General features: G+C 48.4%; 1 protein-coding gene across 5 annotated transcripts in view; it reads left to right on the top strand.

Annotated features, from left to right (window-relative positions):
* LARGE1 (LARGE xylosyl- and glucuronyltransferase 1) overlaps nt 1–21,656 on the top strand; it is a 556,826-nt gene that overhangs the window by 15,260 nt on the left and 519,910 nt on the right. Inside the window, exon 1 of one of the 5 annotated variants that reach the window (XM_066358246.1) lies at nt 3,845–3,866. The exons of 3 other annotated variants lie outside the window; for them this stretch is intronic. The gene's annotated coding sequence lies outside the window, so the exon portion shown is untranslated. Of the gene's footprint in view, nt 1–3,844; nt 3,867–21,656 lie in introns of those variants that run through there. One more of the 5 variants, XM_066358242.1, reaches the window with a different exon arrangement.

Raw genomic sequence — 21,656 nt, 5'->3', positions numbered from 1 at the left:
TAGCTCCCATTTAAAAATGTGATCTGAAATTTTATTTTAAAATGTTAATGTTTACAATATGCTGAAAATTTTACCTGTAGAAATGATTTAGTTTATGATGAAAACTTTAGATGTTAGCCTAAAAATAGGCAAGATTATAACAAATTGTACAAGTTTTCAAATTTCAGAATTTGTATCAAGCTTGAGGGTTCTTGTTCTGTACTTCCCGTGAGATATGGAAGTTTGGAGTGAGTCATCCTTCAGTGGTTTTCTGCCACAGACCCTTAATACACCTAAAAATCTATAATTTTTTTTTTTTCCATAAAATTTCAGGGTCATCACTGCCTCCGAAAGCTCATACATTGCACTTTTGGTGAAGTACCCTTGATATTATGTGGGGTTTCAGATAAATACAAACATACTTTACATTTTGATGAAACTTTCACACACAGGGTCATGCATACCAGAGTTCCTCAGAGGTGCAACAAGGACTCAGGCATGAATAATAGAAACCCAGTTCACACTGATGTTAAACTAACAATCAATTTGGACTTGATCTCCCCAAGTAACTGAACAGTAGAGGGCAGCTCAGGCGGTGCTGGGTGCAGGTGCTCAGGCATCATCATGAAGTCGTTGCTCCATCCTTTGACTCTGCTTTCTTCTCTGTTGGTGTCATTTTCAGGCGAGTGTTCCCATGGTTGGCAAAGGTGGTCCTCCGGAATCCTGGCCTTACCCCCTTGCCATCACACCTGAAGGAGACCATCTTTTTTTGAGTAGATCTAATAAAAGACCTGGTCATGGTCTGGTTAGGGTGACCGAAATCACATCCCTGGGGCTTAACCTGGGTGAATGGATCAGTCCTGTTTAAATTGCTTGGAGAGTGAGGAAGGGGTGGTGTGTGTGTGTGTGTGTGTGTGTGTGTGTGTGTGTGTGTGTGTGTGTGTTTTAAGATCATAATCTATATTTAAAAATATATTTTTTTACCATTTTTAGTTTTTTACTTTTTCAAGTATAGCTTAATTTCCGTATTATTTTGTATTGGTTTCAGGTATGCAGCATAGTGATTAAACAGTCATATACTTTACAAAGTGTTCCCCCATGATATTTCCAATATTCTCTTGGAATTATCATTAACTAACTATATTATTGACTAAACAGGAGTTGGCAAAAGTAGGTTTACAGTGGTGAGTGACATTCTTTGGAGTTAATAAAGCTATTGTGATCATCATACTCCGTGTGTCTTTTTCTGTGAGAACAAATGTAAACCTACTCTCACCCACCCCTGCACTGGGGAAGGGGCAGTTTCCAAAGAGAAGCTGGACAAACAGAAAGCCCCACCATGTTCAGTAGGATGATTAACCTGAAGGCCTTGAAGTCTTACTAGACAGACCACAGGGTCCTGCGCTTTAAAACCCTGTTATTCTCCTGGATGTAGTTCCCTGATACCCACCACTGGCCAACACTGTGTTGTGGTACTGTCTGTGCATTGTCATAGTGATACTAGTGATACCTCTGTTCCCTGCTTTGGTAATTTCAAGACTTTAAGGAAATGCCAAAATATCCTTTAGTATATTTTCTGATTTTTTTAAAAAGACCATTAGTTATACAATTAAAAGAAAACTTTTAAATGGAGGCACTCCATCTGCGCTAGTCTGCTCCGGCTGCCATAACAAACTTACCCCAGCCTGGTGGTATTTACCCAACAGACATATATTTTCTCTCAGTTCTAGAGGCTGGAAGTCCAAGAGCAAAGTTTTGGCAGGGTTTTCTCTTTGGGGGCCTCTCTCCTTGGCTTGTCTTTTCCCTGTGTCTTCACATGGCCTTCTCTGTGTCCTCATTACCTCTTCTTATAAGGACACCAGTCAGATTGGATTAAGGCCCACCATAAGGACCTCATTTAATCTTAATCACCTCTTTAAAGACCATATCTCCAAATACAGCCACCCTCTGGGGTGCTGGGGGTTAGGGCTTCAACATCTTAATTTGGGGAGACACAATTCAGCCCTTATCACTATTGTTTTAATGCTGCGAATGGGTCGATTTTGAAAAATAATACTAATGCACAAACCTTGTTTGCAGTACAAATTAGCAATGGGTTCACCAATCCAAAAGCAGACTAACCATTTTGGGGATGGTAAGTGTGACGCAGTGTGTTATTTGGGTACGCTTCTCCCTTTAATAGGAGCAGAGAGAAGACAAAGTGTAGAGATAGAAACAGGTTGTGAGTTTGCCAGAAATGCTTGGGAATTGATGGTGAAAATCTGGGCCTTTTGCCTCCTTGAGCTCAGTGCTGCCACTGTTGTTGTAGCAACAACTTTCCTCAAATACCCTGACTTTGTGAAATGAGTTTTATGATTTGTTGAAGGGTGGGATTCTTATACTCAGAACCAGCGCATGTCTTACCCTTTGTGCTGGAGCAGTGGGTTATCTGGCTCAGAGCTCTCTTGGGCTCTCTCCTTGTCCCAGAGCTGGTGTGTGTGTGTGTGTGTGTGTGTGTGTGTGAAGGAGAGTCCTGTTACTCTACGCTTTGTGTCTTGGGGACCAAGTTGGCAAGTGTAGGGTTTTGTGAGTTAGTTTCACCCACGCCCCTAAAGGGCCACGGTGATGTCAGAAATCACTTTCCATTCACATCCAGAGCTCATCTTCTTTAAGTAGATGATAATCCTCTCCACTGTTCTGCCATGCCAAGCAGTTGTTATTGTCCTCACTCCTGGTTTATTATTGTTTTAATGTGACTGTGTGTTCATTGTCTGGCCTGTTGATGCTTGTAATGGAATATCACAGCTGAAAAAGTATGGGGAGGAGTTGGTCAAATTGTAGTCTTTCCGTGTCAGAAATGAAAAATCCCTCCACTCAAATCTTGCTTACCTAACAATCCAGAAATTGTAATTACCTAATGCTCTGGAGAGCTTTCTGCAGTAGAACATGGCTGACGTGCACATACGTTAACCGGGGAGGAGGCGGAAGTTGTAAAAACCCATCCGCATATTATCACTGCTTCATACGCCAGCATGGATTCTGTCCAGTGACTGCAGAGATTGTCTCTCCTGAAGGCAGCTCACGGTCTCTGAGAGACCAGGGCCCAGGAGGTCAAAGTTTTGACAGAGCACGGTTTATTGCTATTGGCGTGTTTCTGCCCCCTCACCTTGGCTAAGGTGCTTGCCTTCTCTTACTTTTGTCCTGTGGCTGTCATGACAGAACACCACAGAACACAGAGCGGTGGCTTCACACAACGGAAGTGTATTGTTTCCCAGTCTGGAGGCTGGAAGGCCTAAATCCAGGTGTCCTGAGGTGTCAGCAGGGCCACGCTCTCTCTGATGGCTCCAGGGGAGAAGCCTGCCTTGCCCCTTCTAGCTTCTGGCGTTTGCTGGCCATTATGGCCATCCTCCAGTGACGTGGCCATCCTTTTCCTGTGTGTCTTCTCACTGGCTTCCCTCTGTATGAGTCTCCATGTCCAAATTTCCCCCTTTTTAGAAGGACACTCACTGGTCTTATTGAATTGTAGCCCAGCCTACTCACCACATTTTACCTTGAATCCTCTGAAAGGACCCTATTTTCATATAAGGTCATATGCTGAGGTCCTGGGGGTGGGGGTAGGACTTCAACAAGTCTTTCTGGGGAGGGCACAATTCAATCCCTAACTCTCTAAGCTGTACTTTTCCTGTTCCAAGGTCTGTCACCTGTTTACCTTAATTCAAACTAAGGATCAGACACAGTCACCCTGAGAAAGGACTTCAGAAGCACATCCCCTGGTGGCAGAATGCCCTGGGGATGATGGATGTCTCCCTTTCCCGGCATGTGCCGAGATTTAGATGTGGTCATGAGCATGTGGATACGACACATGACACGTTCTGTGCAAGTTTTCATAGACAAGCCCTGTAGGAAGGGTAAGTGTTGGACCTGGGCTCTGGGTTCACTGGAGCGAGTTGACAGCAGATTTGCAAGGGGCGTGCCGCACAGAGGGTGTCTGACGTGGCTGGTCGCCCGCCTCGCCCTGACTCGCTGGCCACTCGCTCTGCCCCTCCAGTACCATGTGATGTTTAAACCCTGAGACAGTCTGTCCTGACTCGTGAATCTTTCATGGAAGCGTGGGAATGTGCGGTGGTTTTATTGGTTTGTTTTCATGAGTTCTGTTTTGATATTCAGAAGTGGTTCCCTGGGGCAGCAGAGGTTAAGGATATTTTCAGAATGCCTTCTAATAATTTGCAGGGGTAAGAAAGCTGCAAAACAAAACCGAAACAGGTTGCTGGCTACCATCAGAAGCGAAGAGAGAGGCACAGAATAGATTCTCCCTTGGAGCCCCCAAGAAGAACCAACCCTGCTGACATTGGAATGTTGTATGAGCTGAGCTATGAGAATAGAAATCTTGTTGTTTAAAAAACAAAGACAAAAACACAAACTGGAAAAAAAAAAAACACCCTCAAAACCCTCACACAGACCTTTAAGAGGTTTGGAGTCCTCAGCTTCCTTTTACATAAAGTATATATTGCTGTCAGAGTGTTTGTATACCCACATGTTTTCTTTAAGATGCTCAAAGCTCTGCAGAAGACTCCCTTTGTTAAATAGATCTTAGCATTATTCCTGTCAACTGGATCGGAGTTTCCAGGGGTTGCAGGTCTTCGATGCCGCTTTGCTGTTTTATCCTGTCCTTCACCCACTTGACAGACACACAGTTGTCGATCATCTGCTGTGTGCCAGGTATTGTGCTGGCCATGGAGGTGAGGAGAACAAGACACAAGGTCCTACCTGCCTGCAGCTTTTATCTGGGTGATGCAGCGTGTTGTGACTGGGTTTGATTGTGTCTCCCACCAGCTCGCTCTCTATCTCCACTGTAGGCAATACGCTACCTCCTTGGCAACTAACCCCTGTGTTCCGGGCTGAAAACTACCCTGTATGTAACTCCACTTGGTGTTTATTGGGTCGTTACACCAATTTTTGCAAAGCCAGAGGGATCGCTTGGTTAGAAGGAATCCTGTTTGTGCCACGCCCACGGGGCTGCTCGGAGGGCTTTGATGATCTATAAAACCCAGCTCCATTTTGAACATGGGAAAGGTCCTGTAACTTTTTTTTTTTTTTTTCCTTTCTGAGTTCGAGTGCTTTATAGAGTATTTGAGAGTTGGGCACCGTGGGGCAGGTTTGATGTCACTGTTCCTCAGATGGGTGATGAAGTTCTTCTGGGATCAGTTTTGTTACATGCTTCACTTGGAAGCATTGCATCATAGACATAAGGGGTGCTCTTTCTGTGTGGCGAGATTTAGATGTGGTCGTTGACGTGGGAGGCCTGAAAGGGCTGCTGATGTCACCTTGCTGCAAGTGGGAGTTGGCAGCCCTCTTGCACCAGCTCAGAGGGGTCGCTGTTTGTTCCCTTCCACTGGGGAAGTGCGCTGGCAGGGGTCTGCTGTGACGGTCTGGCCTCGCGCACCCCTCTTTCCATCCACTTCCCGATGGACGCAGTTGGGAGCAGACCCATTCACAATATTTACAGTGAGCCATCCTAGAGAACAGCTTCTCAGGGACGAGGGGGCCCCGGAGGGAAGGTTTCCACATGGACAGGAGGAGGAGGAGCCGGTTTGAGATGTCTTGGACAGTTGCATCCTGGGTGGGTTTTATCTTAGGATGAGTTTTGTAGCAATCTCGTGAGAAAGAGGAGGGAAGATAAGTAATGTCTGGTTTAAGGTTTCTTACACTCCCTCTGCACCGAAGAGAAAGGCAGACTCTTCAGGCCTCCAAGGAGGCATGTGGACCAATTGGTTTAATTGGCAGGTGAAGGCACTTCAGCCCTGGAGGTCAGAGGACCTTTCCAAGGTCAGACCAACTTCATGGTAAAGCCCGGGCCCCCTGACTCTCAGCCTCTTGCTATCTCTAGCCCTGTCTGCCTTCCATACGACTCAGTGACTCTTTAACTATAACTTAAATCTGTTACTGGGCATGTGGGCTCCCTAAAGAAATAGTATGGCTCTCCTGGTCAATGTTTGGGTACCTTCTGGATGGCTACAGCCATTGCAAGCAATGACAGGGCTGGGTCTTGTGTTTTAAATGGGGTCTCATTGCTGCGATTACTGAATGTATCTTTCAGAGATGAATATAAAACAGCTACCCTCCCAAGCATATCATAAAACAAATTACGCCCTTGCCACCCAGAACCTCAGAGAAGCAGCAGGCTCTTCGCAGCACGGAGAGTAATGGCTGCAATATTAAAACAATGATGGGGAAACCAGGATCCAATCGCTGGAAGGCAGGGAGGAGAGCAGCCCCGTAATCCCCCAGGGATAATGAGTCTCGGCGACAGGGCCTTGTGATTTATTGTGCTTAATGTACTTATTTTTATTTGTTCCTTTCAACATGGAGCTGTGTCACTGAAGAGATTTGATAATGGCCCGTTTGCAGTCACTTAGGCTCCATAATAAAGCGCCACATATTTGGCTGTCTGCAGATCCGTGGGCTTCATTGATATTCCCCCTCGATGTCACCTTCACTGGTGAGATGGCAGGGGAGGAGATAAAGGCTTCTTTGCTGCCCTTGCGAATTTGCATCCTACCCATCCCATCCCATCCCATCCCACCCCATCCTACCCCACCCCACCTCACCCCATCCTGACTCCTGCCACAGAGCCAGGCTCTCTGGGTGACTGTCCAGGCCCGGCCAGCCTTCCTCTTATCTTAGCCCCCTTTGGAACAGCAGGAAGTAATAAATGGATTCCCGGGACTTTGTTTTCATGAACCACCGATGAGTTGTACCACTTGCAGCTTTTTGGGTAAGCAGAAATTAAAGCGGAGGATGTGAGTGTGGGAGGGTTTCGGGAAGAATGGGCTTGATTTGAAGGCTGCTGCGTGTTCCGACGGTGGTGGCCAGCTGCTGTGCAAGGCAGGGTGTGTCTCCTTCAACAGTTGTGAGTGAGTCAACCTGAACTTTTCAGTTCAGCTTCTTCCTGGGTTTTGGGGAGAAGGGAGCTCCTTGAAGGACAGGCCTCCTTCCTGCAGAACTGCCCCTAGCCTGTGAAGGCGGGGGTGGGGTGGGGAATGGCTGCAGAGGCTCTAGGTCTTAGAGGACCTGTCCTGCCATCGGGTGTGGTCAGAGGGGCAGGTGCTCTGCTCTGTGGCAGTGACAGTCAGCCATGAAGACAGTGCTGGGGGACACTTGCTTTCACTAGGGCTTGTCTGAGTACCCAGAGAGAACAAGTAAGCACCTAATTGCGGAAAACTCAACAGCCCAACAGGAAAAGACTCCCCCAAAGTGCAGCATGATCAGGAAAGTCAGGAGCAAACTAAAGATGGGTGCGGGGGGGCCGCTCAGTGTCCCTGGGCCCTGGTACATGGGGTGCTGCAAACTGTGTTATGTTCATCTATTCCAGCAAGGTGACAGCATCATGGAGGGGGAGGTAGTGCTACAGTGTGACTGCTTCCGGGTACTTGGGCCCCCTTGACTCTCCCTTTGCCTGTCAAAAGTCGCAGCAGGCTCCCAAGCCACTCTCCCCCTGTTGAGGTACACGGCCTCAAAGTGTCTGTGGTTCTGTGTGATCCAGCAGTTCTCCTCTGGGGTGTATACCCGAGAGAATGGAAAGCAGAGACTTGAGCAGTATTTACAAACCCATGTTCATATCAGCACATTATTCACAGTAGCCAGAAGGTGGCAACAACCCCGGTGTCCATCGATGGATGAACGGGCAGAGACAATACAGTACATACTTACAGCGGAACATTGTTTAGCCTTTAAGAGGAGAAAATTTTGGCACATGCTACAACATGGATGAACCTTGCAGATAAGTGCTAAGTACAATGAGCCAGTCACAAAAGGTCAAATATTTATGATTCTACTTATATGATGCACCCAGAGTAGTCGGATTCATAGAGAGAGAAGGTAGAATGGAGGTTGCCAGGGGCTGGGAGACAAGGGCAGTGGGAGAATTAGTGCTTAATGGGGACAGAGTTCCAGTTTGGAAAGACGAAAAAGTTCTAGAGGTGGATGGTGGTGATGGTGGTACAACAAACAGTGTAACTACACTTAATGGTTAAAATGGTTAATTTCGTGATGTGTATTTTACTACAAAGAACAAAAAGTGGGGTCCCCTGTGAGCTCCACCTTCTGACATTCAGGCTCTTGCACGGTCCCTTCCACGATGGTGGAGGGCACTTGTGACTGGCTGTAGCCACTGGAACAGGTGGTGCGGGGTCCCTGCTGTGCTTTCTTTGCCAGCTGACTTGCTGTGGGGCTCTCCCTGCCTGCTGGCTGCAGAAGGCATGTTGGAGAGACCCACGTAGGAAGGAGGTGAGGCCTCCAGTCCTACAGCCCAGGAGATGGGTCCTGTCAGCTTCTGGGTGAGCTTGCAGGTGGATTCTCCCTGCAAGCCTCCACCTGAGGACACCACTGGAGACACCGTGACTATAGTCATGTGACTCTTTAAGCATAGGACCCAGCTAAGCCACAGCTGGACTCCTGAGCCACAGACACTGGGAGCTGGTGTGTGCCGTTTCAAGCCTCTGACTCCGTGGTTATTTGTTATGCAGCAATAGATACCTGATACAAGAGCCTCCCAGGAGACTTGTCTGAATTGGTTCCACCCCAGTTTTCCTTACTTCGGGCTTCCCACTTCCCTTCTTGTCCACTGGGAGGGGCAGATGGCCTGTCTCTCTATTTTCTGCTTATGATCAGATATATTCATGGTTAGGGCCACTCATCCTTCAGTGTCTGGTCTCTGATTTGAGGGGTGTGTCCCATCCCTTGTTGTGGGGAAGAACAGTCATTTTTAGCTGGGTGACTGGAGCACTGACTCTGCCCACCTTTGTGCAGGTGTGCTCCCCTCTCCATCCGCCACCCACACTCCCATTGGCTTAACCCTGTATCTTGCCTCTCTACACAGAAAATGCTCACTGCACAAAATTTGGGTAATCAGATTTTCTGGGGCGGCTCTAATTTTAATTATTCTTCCCCATTTGTTGTCCCCATAAACACTGAAACTGTCTCAGCTATTCTGTTTGGGTACATAAACTCTCTTTGGACCGGCTCCTCTTGCAATAAATTTATAAGAGTGCTGCCACATTTTTCGGAGCACCTGCTGTATGTCAAACACCTGATTAATGATTCTCATTGTGTCTCCCCACCAGCCCCAGTGATGTGCTTATCATTGTGCCAGATTTACAGAGGAGTACCCCAAGATGTCGTGGGGTTCATTTTCTTGCCCAAGGTCACATGGAGCTTGTGTGTAGGCTACCCTAGGATTACCACTCCCGAACTGTGCTCTAACTTGTGGGACCTCACTGTCTTTGAAGGGTATGGGGGTCCCATTAGGGGCCGTATCCCAGTTTTGCTTGAAAAATAGAGTTGCTGCCCACAGGTCACCTGGGAGCTTCTGATGATCCCTTCCCGGTGGACCACAGTAGGTCAGTGTGGGGTAAGAGGCACAGTAAAACCTCAAATTGAAATAGGAAGGGAGACCAAGTGGCCAGGAATGGAGATTCCAGCTGGGGTGCGAAGCCCTGGTGGGGAGAGTGGGGGGTCCAAAGCATATCTCAGCCTTGGCTGTATCCTAGAACCATCTGGGAAGCTTGTGTCTACTGCTCCCTGGGCCCCACCCCCAGTAATATTGACTCAACTGGTTTCAAATGCAGTTGGGCACTGGGACCAAAACCTCCCCAGGAGAATAGCATTTGCAGCCAAGAGTCAGAACACTGGAAGGAGGGCCTCCGTATGGCGGGAGGTTGGGCAGGAAGTAGAGAAGACAGAGGCCTAGGATGAGGCATGGCCACAACCAGCACTACAACCTCCAGTCCCTGTTGAAAGGTGGACACTGTGCGCTGGTAGCTTTAGATTTGTAGAATCCAGGCCCTCAGCACTGGCTTCCAGGGGCCCAGTGTGAGGGCCTGGTGATGTATGTTCATCTTTCCTGTGCATTTACCTAGACCTCTGCATCTCTGTGTGTCCACTCACTTCCTATTCAGCACACAATGCGGGGACAGAGGGTCGGGATACACAACCCCAAAGCCTTCCTAAGTCAGCTCTCTGGGTCTGGAAGGACCACCTTTGTCATTGCTCAATGTGAGGGGTTCAACCTGAGGTGGGTGGTTTTCCCAAGTCACTGGATTACCTCTTAATGAGAGAGCCTAGATTGCAAATGCTTCTTGGGCAGGGGCCCTGTATGTGCGTCTGCTAGAGTGAGTGGCACAATAATTTACCTGTTGTGGATGCTTTATTCAAATTAACTTGGAGAAAGATTTTAAAAAGCCTTTGAAAGTTGGAGCATGGAAGAACTGAAGTTGGTCGATTAGGAAGGTGGACACCTTGGTGATTTTTCCGCGTCTGAATTTGTAACTCTGACTCCACCCACTGCCTTCTGTGCCCTGCTCCATTTTTCCCTATAGCATCACCAGTGGTGCATATGTTGCCATTTACCCGAATATAGCTGATGACGGCAGAGCTTTCTGCCTCCTCATGTCCTGTGCATTGAAGGCTCTCGATCAATATTTGTTGAGCACATGAACACATGGCAGCCTGTGGCTGGTATCAGTGGGAGACTAAGACTTATTTTTTTTCTTGGATTGATTTTTCTTTGATTGAATGCTGGGAGGAACTGCAGGTTTTCCTTAGCAGGTGGGAATGGAGAGCTAAGAGTTAATTTTATTTTACTGACACTCTTGGAGCCCTGTCTTCTTTCTCAATTAAAATGTTTTTTTTTTTTGAGCAGTTACCTTGTAATGGAAAAGACACTTCTGCAGGATTTCGGCTTTGATGTCTTCCAAACTAAGCCCTCTCCCCTGCTGTGGCTTCAATAATGCATCGTTTTATAAGTTCACAGACTCTAATGTGTTTCTGCTGAACTTCCAGTCTCAGCTAGGTGGTTAAATGAAAATTAACCACTAGGTTTGATTCAAAGTCACCTTTTCACCTTTTCCTCTTTCACCAACCCCCCTACCCCCACCCCATGTATGCAAAACAGTGTTGCATTTGTCTTCTTTCAGTGAGAGGGTTAGCTGTGTGTCTGCCCATGGGTTCCCAGGTGCGCCCATGGGCTCCCAGGTGCGAATTGATGTTGATTCGTTTCATAGTCAAAGGCCCATGAAGAAATAACATTGTGCATGTACAAGGTCAGGGACCTGAACAAACCTAATGTTTAACAAGAGTTTTACCGTTGTTCAGGGTTCAGGATTTGCAGTGGCTGCTTGACAAGGTTCTGAAAGTTACCCAGGATGCATTCATTCATTCATTCATTCAGGGCCCGAGGATTATTTTATATGTATGATGCACCTGCGTGGTGGATGTGAGACGCTCTTTGCATTAATGGCCTCAATCCTCCACACGCTTCCAAACAGTTATATTTCTGCAACTTCTGAGTTTGGGCTCAGCCGTGTGAAGGATGAGTCAGGGGTGGCATGCTAGTTCATCCTGAGTCTAGGCCATAGAAGACCTTCAGTGTTTTTGCTTCCCCCACTGCCTTTTCACCTTTGCTGTGGGAGCAGCATGCTGTTTAGCCTGCTGATCCGAGGAGGAGCAGGCTAAGAAATGATGCCCAGCCAGCCCAGAGCCTTCAGTGAGATGCCAGCCCGCCCTAGAGCAGCCGAGTCCCAGCCTGCCTGCAGAGGCGTGAGGGAAAATGCATGATTATGTGCAAGACATTAAATTCAGTGGTTTGTGGTGCAGCACTGTTATGCAGCAGACAGCGGCTGACCTAGTAGAATGGCGGTGTGACTCAGACATGGATGGATCCTGGTTGACTGAAGTCTTAGAGTTTGGTGATGCTGGTGGGAGGGCCAGGCCAGACCGTAACCCATACAGGGTGGAGAGAATGACAAGGGCCCTAAGAAAGGGCTCAATAAGGGGAGTTTAAGGAGGGAGAGTCTGCTGGGTGAGTCATCAGAGAAAACCTCATGGAGGAGTGGCCTTTTGAAAAGGTGTTTTTAGGCTGCATTACTGAAGTTCAGAATAGAGGAGCATTGACTGTGTTTCTGAGTTTAAAATATACCATGTTTCAGAATTGATTTCTCATCAAAGCCAATTGCATTGGTGCCAATTTAACACTGAATAGCTAATGACTTCGCTCTCACTGGACCAAAAGAAGACTAAAGACTTACAGGTACATTGGTGTCGGAGAGCAACATCCCCCTTTGATAAACGGCCAATATGTACAATGCTTATCACAAAGAATTACCCAGCATGCATTAGGCGTGCTTACTGAGTACCAGGAATGTGACTGCTCAGCATTTCATGGGCATGATCTCAGGTCATCCTCATCATCACCTTAACTCATGGTCATTTTATTTTCCAGATAAATCAACCAAGCCAGAGATGGCAGGCTACTTGCTAAAGCCAGTCAGGGACATCGGAGTCTTATTCTGTTCCCTGCACCTGTCTCTCCTGAGAGACCAACATCCTCTTCACTCACTTCTGGATCACTATCCCGTAAAATGATGGTTTGCACATAGTAGGTGCTAAAAGATGTTGGTTCAAGCAAAAGCAAAATGAACACATCTATTAAAAAGAGAATAGTGGCTTCATTCATGTCCCTAGGGAAGTCACAGCCTGGCAAGGAGACAGATTTCTGTTCCAAGCCTCTTAAAACAATGAGGCGGCGAGGTCCATGGTGGAGGTATTAGAAATATTTATAGGCATTTGGAGGAGCCCAGAGAAAGGCTGCTCTTAATACAGCCTAGACAAGAGAGTACCAAGAGGCGTGCCTGCAGAGGAGACCCGAGTTGACAGAAGCCATACACTGGTCTCCAGCATAGTTTCTGGGGCACGGTGGCGCTCAGTTATAAACGTCAGGGGAGGAGGGCACTAGCAGGGAACCTTCTGAGCTGCTGTGACCCATAGAGCTATGAAAACTCGAGTTTCTGTAGTCTCATAACTTCTGTATCCAGCTCCCCTAATGCTTGTCACTTCCGGGAAACTGAGAGAGCACAACAAAGGGGATTAAGACGTGTTCTGTCCTAAATAACTTTAGGAACTGTTGCCTAATAAGGCTGGCTTATCAACAAGGTAGTGATCCTCTCTTGAATAGATCTAGGAATTCTGCAGATGAAAAATAAATTTGAAATAGGCCATGATAGCTCAAACCTCACTAGAATTGTACCCTGTGACTCTCAGATTTTGACATTATTTACTGATGACTCTCAGTGAGCCAGATCTGAACCTCAGCCCCAGCATTTCCCTGTGAGATTTTTGGTGACGTTCCTTAACAGCTTGCCAAGTCTCTGTTTCTTCACCTGTGAAATAGTGGTAAGATCTACAGCCTAGAGTTGTATAGGTTAATTAAAAAAAAAAAGCTTTGGAGCCTGACCAGTGGTAGCACAGTGGATAGAGCATTGACCTGGGACACTGAGAACCCAGATTTGAAACCCTGAAGTCGCCAGCTTGACTGCGGGGTCATCATCATGATGCCAAGATCACTCACTGGCTTGAGCCCAAAGGTTGCTGGCTTGAAGCCCAATGTCGCTGCCTTGAGCAAGGGGTCACTCTCTCTGCTGTAGCTCCCTGCTGCAGCTCCCTGCTGCCCCCCATCAAGGCATATATGAGAAAGCAATAAATGAACAACTAAAGTGACACAACTATGGGTTGATGCTTATCATCTCTCTCCCTTCCTGTCTCTCTCTCAAGAAAAAGCTAGGATTTTTTATCCTTTTTAGCTCCAACTGTTTCAGGCACTCTTTTTAACCTGGGTGTGAATGGATTTGTTTGATATTTTAAATCCTCATAAAAACTCTACAATAGGATAACCATTGTGATGACCCCCATGTTATAGATGGAGTTTGACACTTGTCCATGGTCACAGAACTAGTTAGTGGAGAAACCAGGATCTGAACCCCACAGAGCCATGCACCTAGCAGGCACCGCAGGTCCTCAGTTCCCCACCCCCTTCTCTTTGTAGACCTGACTGCCATTGTTCTCCTTCAGTCTTGGGGAGCCAGGGGGGTCTGTGGGGCATGAGGGGCTGGACGGGCATCAGCCTGGTTCCCCGCTCCCGCTCCTGTGTGTCAGACACCTTGGAAGTCCCCTTCAGCACGGGCAGGGCTGGGAATCTGCGTTTGTCTGCGTGTTTACCATCTGTCTACTCTCTGAGATTGCACGCTCCCCAGGGGCAGGGGTTGTGGCTGCTTTCCTGGACCACCCTGTATTTCTGGCACAGGGCTTGTTACCTTTTCTCTACATTGGGCACTCAGTGAATATTGCATGAATGAGTGGATTTCTGTTCGCTTCTCTCTTCCCCCTTCTTCCGGTCACTGGAGACCACTCTTGTGTTGAGACTTTACTCTTGAGCCTCTGAGTCAGCGGTTCTCAACCCGTGGGTCACGACCCCGGCGGGGGTCGAACGACCAAAACACAGGGGTCGCCTAAAGCCATCGGAAAATACATAGTTATTATACAATACATTTTTAAATAAAATATGTATTTCCTGCTGGCCTCCTAGGTTGCTGCCTCTGTGAGTGTGGGTGGGGTCTCCTCCACTCTCTGTTGAGCCTCTCTGGGACCCCCAGCAAACACCAGGGCTCAGAGCCCACCTCCCTATATTGAACGTTCTCAGTAAGTGGTGTTGTGTTGGTATGAGTTGACCGAGACCTTACCTGAGAATGAGTCTGACTTCCACCTCTGCTAGCACTTTAGAGGGGAACGAGAAGAAAAAAATATATGGTTTAAGGGAACCATTTTACAGCGTTTCCAAATACATATTATGCGAGCTTCAAAACCTTTAACTTATGAATGTATGGACTCCACAGGGTATGTTTTCTTTTCTCTGAAAAAGATGTCTCCGATGGTTCTAAGGCGTGTTGGTTGTGCACAAATGTCTGCCTGGCCCAGGAGGGCGCAGAATTCCTGGACCTTGGCCACATCGTTGTCAGACAGCCACCCTTGCAAACTTGACAATTAAAATGGGAAGATGATACAATTGAATAAAAAGCCTTTTCATTATATTGAATGAGGAGGCTTGAGGGAGAGCTCATGTAATTAAGAGCAGAGCCCTGGCGCTTCTGGACGGGGGGGGGGGGGCTGGGTAAGAGCTTCAGAGACAGGTGGCTCCTGGTGTTCCCTGGGCCGAGTCCTGCCTCAGAGTCTGGGATTCTCTCAGGGGTGGGGGGAATGGGGTGCGAAGCTGGATGAGGCTTGAACTCAGGGCCAGGCTGGCCAGTTGGAATCAGGCATGTGACTGAGTGTGCGACAGCCCCTCATCTCTCAAACCGAGTGGACTGTTTCCTTCACGCACTGTTGTGAGCTGTGTGTGGGGTTATGTTGGATGGTGCTTTGCAGGTCAGAGGGGCTTGGGGAGTGTCAGCCCTGCTCACCCCGTCTGAGCTGTGAGCGGAGTGCTCTGTGCCACAGACAGCAGGGTCACAGTTGCCTGCTGTGCACGCACCAGTGCTCCAATGGGAAGGAGAACGGAGAGGCAGTTGAAAATGGATGGAGGGTGGCGGAGGATGATCTCTCTTCGGGTGATGGGTATGCAACAGAACTAAATGACAAGATAACCTGGAAATGTTTTCTTTGAATGTATGTACCCTGATTTATTGATGTCACCCCATTAAAATAAAAATTAAAAAAAAATAATAATAATAACAAAAAAAAAAAAAAGAAAATGCAGCAGGGAGGGGATTTTATTTTCTTACTTATTTTGTAGATTGTAAAAGACTGACTTAAAATGGAAGGGAAGAAGGCATCTCAGCCTGTCAGCGTCTGTTCTTCCAACAGTGTTTTCTGTGGTCTTGCAGGTGTTCTCTGAGACCTTTTATTTTTTATTATTTTAATTAAATAGCTTTCATTAAAGATTTTTTTTTCAATCGACATTTTGATGTCGTATCAAATTAATATAACTGTCTTCCGAGTCGTCAGCACGGCCACTTACGTACGACCGGATCTTGGCCTGCGTTGGCACCAGGAGTCGCTGCTTGGGCACCAAGTGGCACCTCTTCCTTTGAGGAAGGGCTTCCTGTGTGAAGAAGGCACAGGGTTGTGGGGGGCACCAGCCTCAAAACAGCCTCCCTCGGAGAGGCTGTCCCATGGGACATTGTCCCACGATGTTAATCTAAATGTGTATGGCTTTTGAATAATAATTTTAAAAAGGTACCTTGTAAGTTTGTTTTGCTTTCAAGATTGTTGTAGAGTCAGGGGCCGTGGGCATCTGACCCTCCCGCGGTGCCCCTGGGCTCTCCTCTTTGCCAGGAGGTCTGTTTTCCTTTATCCTCCCTCCTGGGTAACACCTGCTCTCCCCTCACCCCTATCCTGTACCCCTCCCTCCGCCTTCTCTCAACACCTTGCCTAGGTCAAAATGTACCTTCTGTGTTTTTAAAGACCGATGAGGCAGTCTTCCCAGTTGAGTTTTACGGCTTCTGTGAAATGTTTCGGGTCATTTTCCTTCTTTGGTTAAAGGTTGGACTGGGAGCTTCTCACCTCTACAATCTGCAGTGCTGAGCCAGTGCCTGGCCCTTAGCACTCAATAAAATAGTTGTTACTTAAATCATTTTTTAAATTTTAATGATTTACAGTTTAATGTTTAAATAAACACTGGGATAAAAGCTATTTAAGATAAAACGAGGGTTCCTGCCAACTTCTTTTCCTTACAAGTGGCCCTGGTCACTCAAGTTCAAGGAGCATGTGTGAGAGGGATTGCTCAAGGGGCGGGGGTTGAGCTCTGCAGGGAAGGGAAGCAGGAAGTGGGAATGTCTTGAATCCATGTGTCCCTGCTGAGCACCTGGAGCCAGGGCTGCCCTGGGCCTGAGGTGCAGGAGACATATCTGGGTTTGGTGTCTCCTGAAAGGTCATTGTCGAGGCTGCATTCATGTCTTTTATGATTTGGAGAAACTTGGACTGGAGCGGAGGTGAGTAGGAAGTTGTAGCTCAGGGGAAGTCACACACCCCTGGAGGGTAGCTGAGTGTCTTATGCCTAAAGCTCCATCTCATAAGGGGCATTGCTCACTAGATTTCATCATGCTTAGAGCTTTGTCTTAACAGCCTTGCACAGGTCACAAGAACGGGCCTTTTACTGCTCTGTCAATATCACAGGGTCCTTCCCGTGACCCTGTGATGTCAGTATGGGATAAACAATCCCATTTTGCGGATGAACGACAGGTAGCCTGAGAGGGGATAGATTTGCAGGTGGGGCTGAGGACCTCAGGTCCTGTTACCTCTTCCCCTGTCATCTGGCCTTCTAGGAAGGGCGTCTGTCTGCCTCCACCGGGCTCCGCAGCTCAAGTCTCAGGACGCCGGCTTGCGATAGAGTGACTCAGTAGCAACGTAATTACGTTTCAGCAACTTAAAATGGGATAGAGTCTGCTTGGTGCTACGAAAAGCACAGTTGCTTGTGGAAGACACACCCTTGTGCCAACCAAAACCGGGTTTGAATGCAGGCTTGCTCGCTTTCCTGCTCGAGTGGGTCAGTTCTGACCGTCCGAGCCTCAGTTCCCACGGGGGTGAAACGGGGATTTGCGTGTGCAGGCAGAGCCTCGGGGTGGCAGGAGCTGTCATTTGAAAACTGCCCAGCTCAGCTCTCACACACATTCCAGCTCTTATTCTTGTTTCCCGAGGTTCCTCCTGCCCTTTTATTAACCAGATTCCTTTGGGTGGAAAGCCTCTTAAGTACGCATGCTGTTGGTCCCATCGTGGGCTTGGGTGCGGGGCGACTGCCTCTATCTATGCCTGGCAGGCACCCTCCAAGCTGCAGGGAGCCCAGGCCTCCGAGAGAGGACGGGGATGATCTGAGCGGTCAGGATGAACGACAGAGGTGCTCCTGTCATTGTCCCTGGGAGACGAGGGTTGGCTTTTGGAGTCCATGCATATGTTTCAGTAAGATGGTGACTCATGGGAGGTGGGAGGCCTCCCTTCCCTGGGCTGTCAGACTGAAGGCTGGGTTGCCAACCCTCGGCAGTGTAAGCGGTGACCTCAGGAACCTGGCAGCTCTGCGGGATGGTGGCATCTCGCCTTTCAGGGCCTCCCCCATATGGCCTTGCCTGGTTTCCCATGGATTTATTCCGTGCTTCGTTGTTACACTCCAGCCAAACTCAACAGTTGCTCGGAGGTGACAAGTGCCTTCCCACGTCGGGCCCTTTGCTGGGGCTGGCTCGGTGTTAAGGCCTTGGAAGAAACATGGGGTTTGATACGTTGGCCGTTTCCCCGGGCTGACTCACCCCGAACCACAGCTGTGTGGGAGGACCACACTCTTCAGTGCCATCCTAGCAAAGCGGTCCCACCCACAGTGACCCCGGATGATCTTTGCCAGTATACAAGGACTTTAACCTAAAGTGTTCCCTGCAGCCTGGAGGGATGGCTCAGTAATGACCAGTCAATGGAGAAAGCAGTGTGGATGGAGGCCCGTGTGTGGACCCTTTTCCTGCCCCCATGGAGCTTACACTGTAGGTGAGGGTGAGCGAGCTGGCACTGTGGGTACAGATAGTCCTATGTTGGACCTGCATGCAGATCTTCTTCTTTTTTTTTTTTTTTGGACTCATCACGCAGATACTTAGGAGTGTGACTATGTGTGAGGCTTTGCATTAAGTACAGTGCCACTTGTTAGTGAGCTGAGTGATAAAAGTCTCTGTGCTTGGGGACCTTATATTCTAGTCGAGGGGGGCAGGCTAAGAAACAAAAGAACGAAAACATACTCAGTTTCTTGTGGAATCACAAGTACCCTCTCCATAGTGCTTTCTCACAAGTGCCACAGAGTGACAGAAAGCACAGGTGGAGGTAGGAGGTAGGGAGGGGGGAGAGCTCAGTATGTGTTTGGCAGGGTAGAGTTTGCAGGTTTAAGTTGGTCAGAGAGTGATTCTCAGAGAAGGAGATTTAAGCAGACACCTGAAAAGGTGAAGGAATGAGTCATGGGGATATTTGGGGAAAGAGCTGAAGCTGAGGTCAGTGCAAAGGCCCTGTGGCCATTTCTCAGTTGCTAATTGAGAGACCTCAAGGAGATTCAGTGGCTAGAAGGGAGGGAGCATAGACAAGAATAGAAGGGGAGATAAGGTCAGAGAAGTGAGGGCCCAGTTGTTCAGGGGTGGTGGACTGGGGGCCGGTAGAGGAGGGACATGAGCCCATTCATTTATCCGTGTCGCAGGGCCGTGGCAAGGTGGTAGCCAGGCATCAGCCTGGCTCAGAGTGGCAGTTCCTTCATCACAGCCCAGCCCTGGAGCTTCACACGGGGCCCCTCCCATCATCTCTCACAGAAAGACAGAAACATGAGGATAACAGCCAGTTCCCACTGCACAGCCCTCCAGGGTAACAGCCAGTTCCCACTGCACAGGCCTCCAGGATAACAGCCAGTTCCCACTGCATAGCCCTCCAGGGTAACAGCCAGTTCCCACTGCACAGCCCTTCAGGGTAACAGCCAGTTCCCACTGCACAGCCCTGCAGGATAACAGCCAGTTCCCACTGCACAGCCCTTCAGGGTAACAGCCAGTTCCCACTGCATAGCCCTGCAGGGTAACAGCCAGTTCCCACTGCACAGCCCTCCAGGGTAACAGCCAGTTCCCACTGCACAGCCCTCCAGGGTAACAGCCAGTTCCCACTGCACAGCCCTCCAGGATAACAGCCAGTTCCCACTGCACAGCCCTCCAGGATAACAGCCAGTTCCCACTGCACAGCCCTGCAGGGTAACAGCCAGTTCCCACTGCATAGCCCTGCAGGATAACAGACAGTTCCCACTGCACAGCCCTCCAGGATAACAGCCAGTTCCCACTGCACAGCCCTCCAGTGCCAGTGGCCCAGGAGACCCTTGGAGATGCTCTAACCCAACCTTTCCTTGTGTTAATGACTTGGAAACTGGGGCCCCAAAGTGATGCATTTTCTTATTTTCAACGTAATTCATCTGGCTTGTGTGTCATGCCTCACGGCCCCTGTGGATTTGTGAAGAGGCTAGGGTGATTTGTGGTCCAATGTGAGGAAAATTGGATTATGGAGCAACAAATTAAAAGAGTGCTCTGTCAGTCGCCTGAAATCTCCATAATTTTGGAGCCCTTGGAGTTGAAGATAATCTTCATAAGGGAAGTAGGAGAACAAGGGAAGAAAATGAGAATTTCTGCTCAGCTACGTGCACCTGTTTGTTGCAAGATCCAATCCTGGGAGTTTACTAGAAATGCTTATTAGCAAGATAATTAAGTGCATTTTATTGTCGTGGGTGTATGGGACTTTTATTTGCAAAGTTCATTATTTACCATCTTCAGTTATTTTATGTGACAAAGGTCAGTCTTGCTGTTCTCTGGGTGAATTTCATGGTGGGTGTTTTGATTATTTTTTGTTTCTTTTTCTCCTAAGCTTTAACAGCGCCCCCTGCTGGCAGGTCCCCTGGCTGGCCTGTGCTTTCATCACCAGCCCCTTTAAGACTGCTGAGGGCAGAGGTGGTAGCCACTTGGCATGATCTGTTTGGAAGTTAGACCGATTTCAAACATGGGCGTTTCCTGTGCACCAGGTCACTGTCCCTTTTCTTGAGGCAGAAGGACAGGGAGTATTGACAGACCCCGGCAGTTCTGCTATTGCAGAAAGGGCGTTAGCAAATGTGTTGTGGGAGATGGTCCATGCCATATGTCAATCTTGGCTGCTACTGCCCTGGGGACTTTTGTAGCTCCGTGTCCTGGAGAACAAGCCTCTGGTGTCATACTAACATGCTCATACACAGGATAGGGTCCCCCACTTTAGGTGTGCTGTTTCCTTAACCGCTCCTTGTAAACTGATTTTCCTAATCCTCAAGCTTAACGTAGGTGGATGAGACTGATATTTTTCAAAATGGGGTTTGTGGGTCTGTATTCCGTATGCTCATGCAGCCAAACTGAAAAATTGGGGGGTTATTCTTTGATATTAAACTCAGGACAAACAAACAGGAGAGCACTGCCACGATTTCTCTGCCGTGATCTGCGATTCAAATGTGCTTTCATAAAATAGGACCTGTGCTTCCTTAACCAGCGTCCCCCTCCCCTTTGACAGGGGTCAGCTTGTTGCCGTGATTGAGAAACTTGGTTGTCATCCTGATTGTTTTGCCTTCCATTTCTCAGATTCCTCTCTGGGTGGTGAGGCCAGACCAGCCCTCCCACACAAATGCTCGCCTCCCTTTGAGTTCTCCACCCGCTCATCTGGGGAGCAGGCGGTGAATTTGCCTGGCAGTTCAGCATGGGGACCCTGCTCCCGGTCCAGGACGAGCTTTGAGCAGTTTGCTCAGTAAGCTGGGTGGGAGGCCTTGCACCTTGTTTTGTGCACAGAACCCCTTTCCCAGCCCCTGGAGGGCTCGTGACTGTGCTTCGGGGAAGGTGGTGCACGCGTCGGGAGGCATCTGGAATGCTGTGGACTCCATATGGGAGCCTGTCAGGGGATGTCACTGCATGTCAGCTTGGCAGCCTCAGTGGCATCTTTATTGAAAAAGTAAAATAAAATAAGCTGCTTTTAAAGAAGGGGGACAATTTGGAAGGATAGCATTTAGTCTTTGCCATCAGGAGCCTGAACAATATGTCAGCATATTAAAGAAACCCTTCCCCTTTTTCTGTTGCTTTGCTTCTGGGTTTACTGCCTGTGTCACGAGAGAAGCAGGGGGAACAAAAAGTTCTGGGGAAATTGTTTTTTTTTCCCAGAATTTGAAAGCAAGGCTTAACTGAGGGTTCAGATGAAAACGTCTTCGCCTGCTGTGTCTGGAAGGTTTTGGTAAAATTTGCACTTCCATTGCCTGGGGCAGCTCCAGCTTGCTAAAGAGACCGGACTGTGGCTGGTAGGTGCGGGTGGGTGAGCCA

This window comes from Saccopteryx leptura, chromosome 1, assembly GCF_036850995.1.
Source record: "Saccopteryx leptura isolate mSacLep1 chromosome 1, mSacLep1_pri_phased_curated, whole genome shotgun sequence".
NCBI classification, from domain to species: domain Eukaryota; kingdom Metazoa; phylum Chordata; class Mammalia; order Chiroptera; family Emballonuridae; genus Saccopteryx; species Saccopteryx leptura.
Note: the sequence above shows the minus strand (reverse complement) of the source record. Positions and strands in the feature narration are given on the sequence as shown.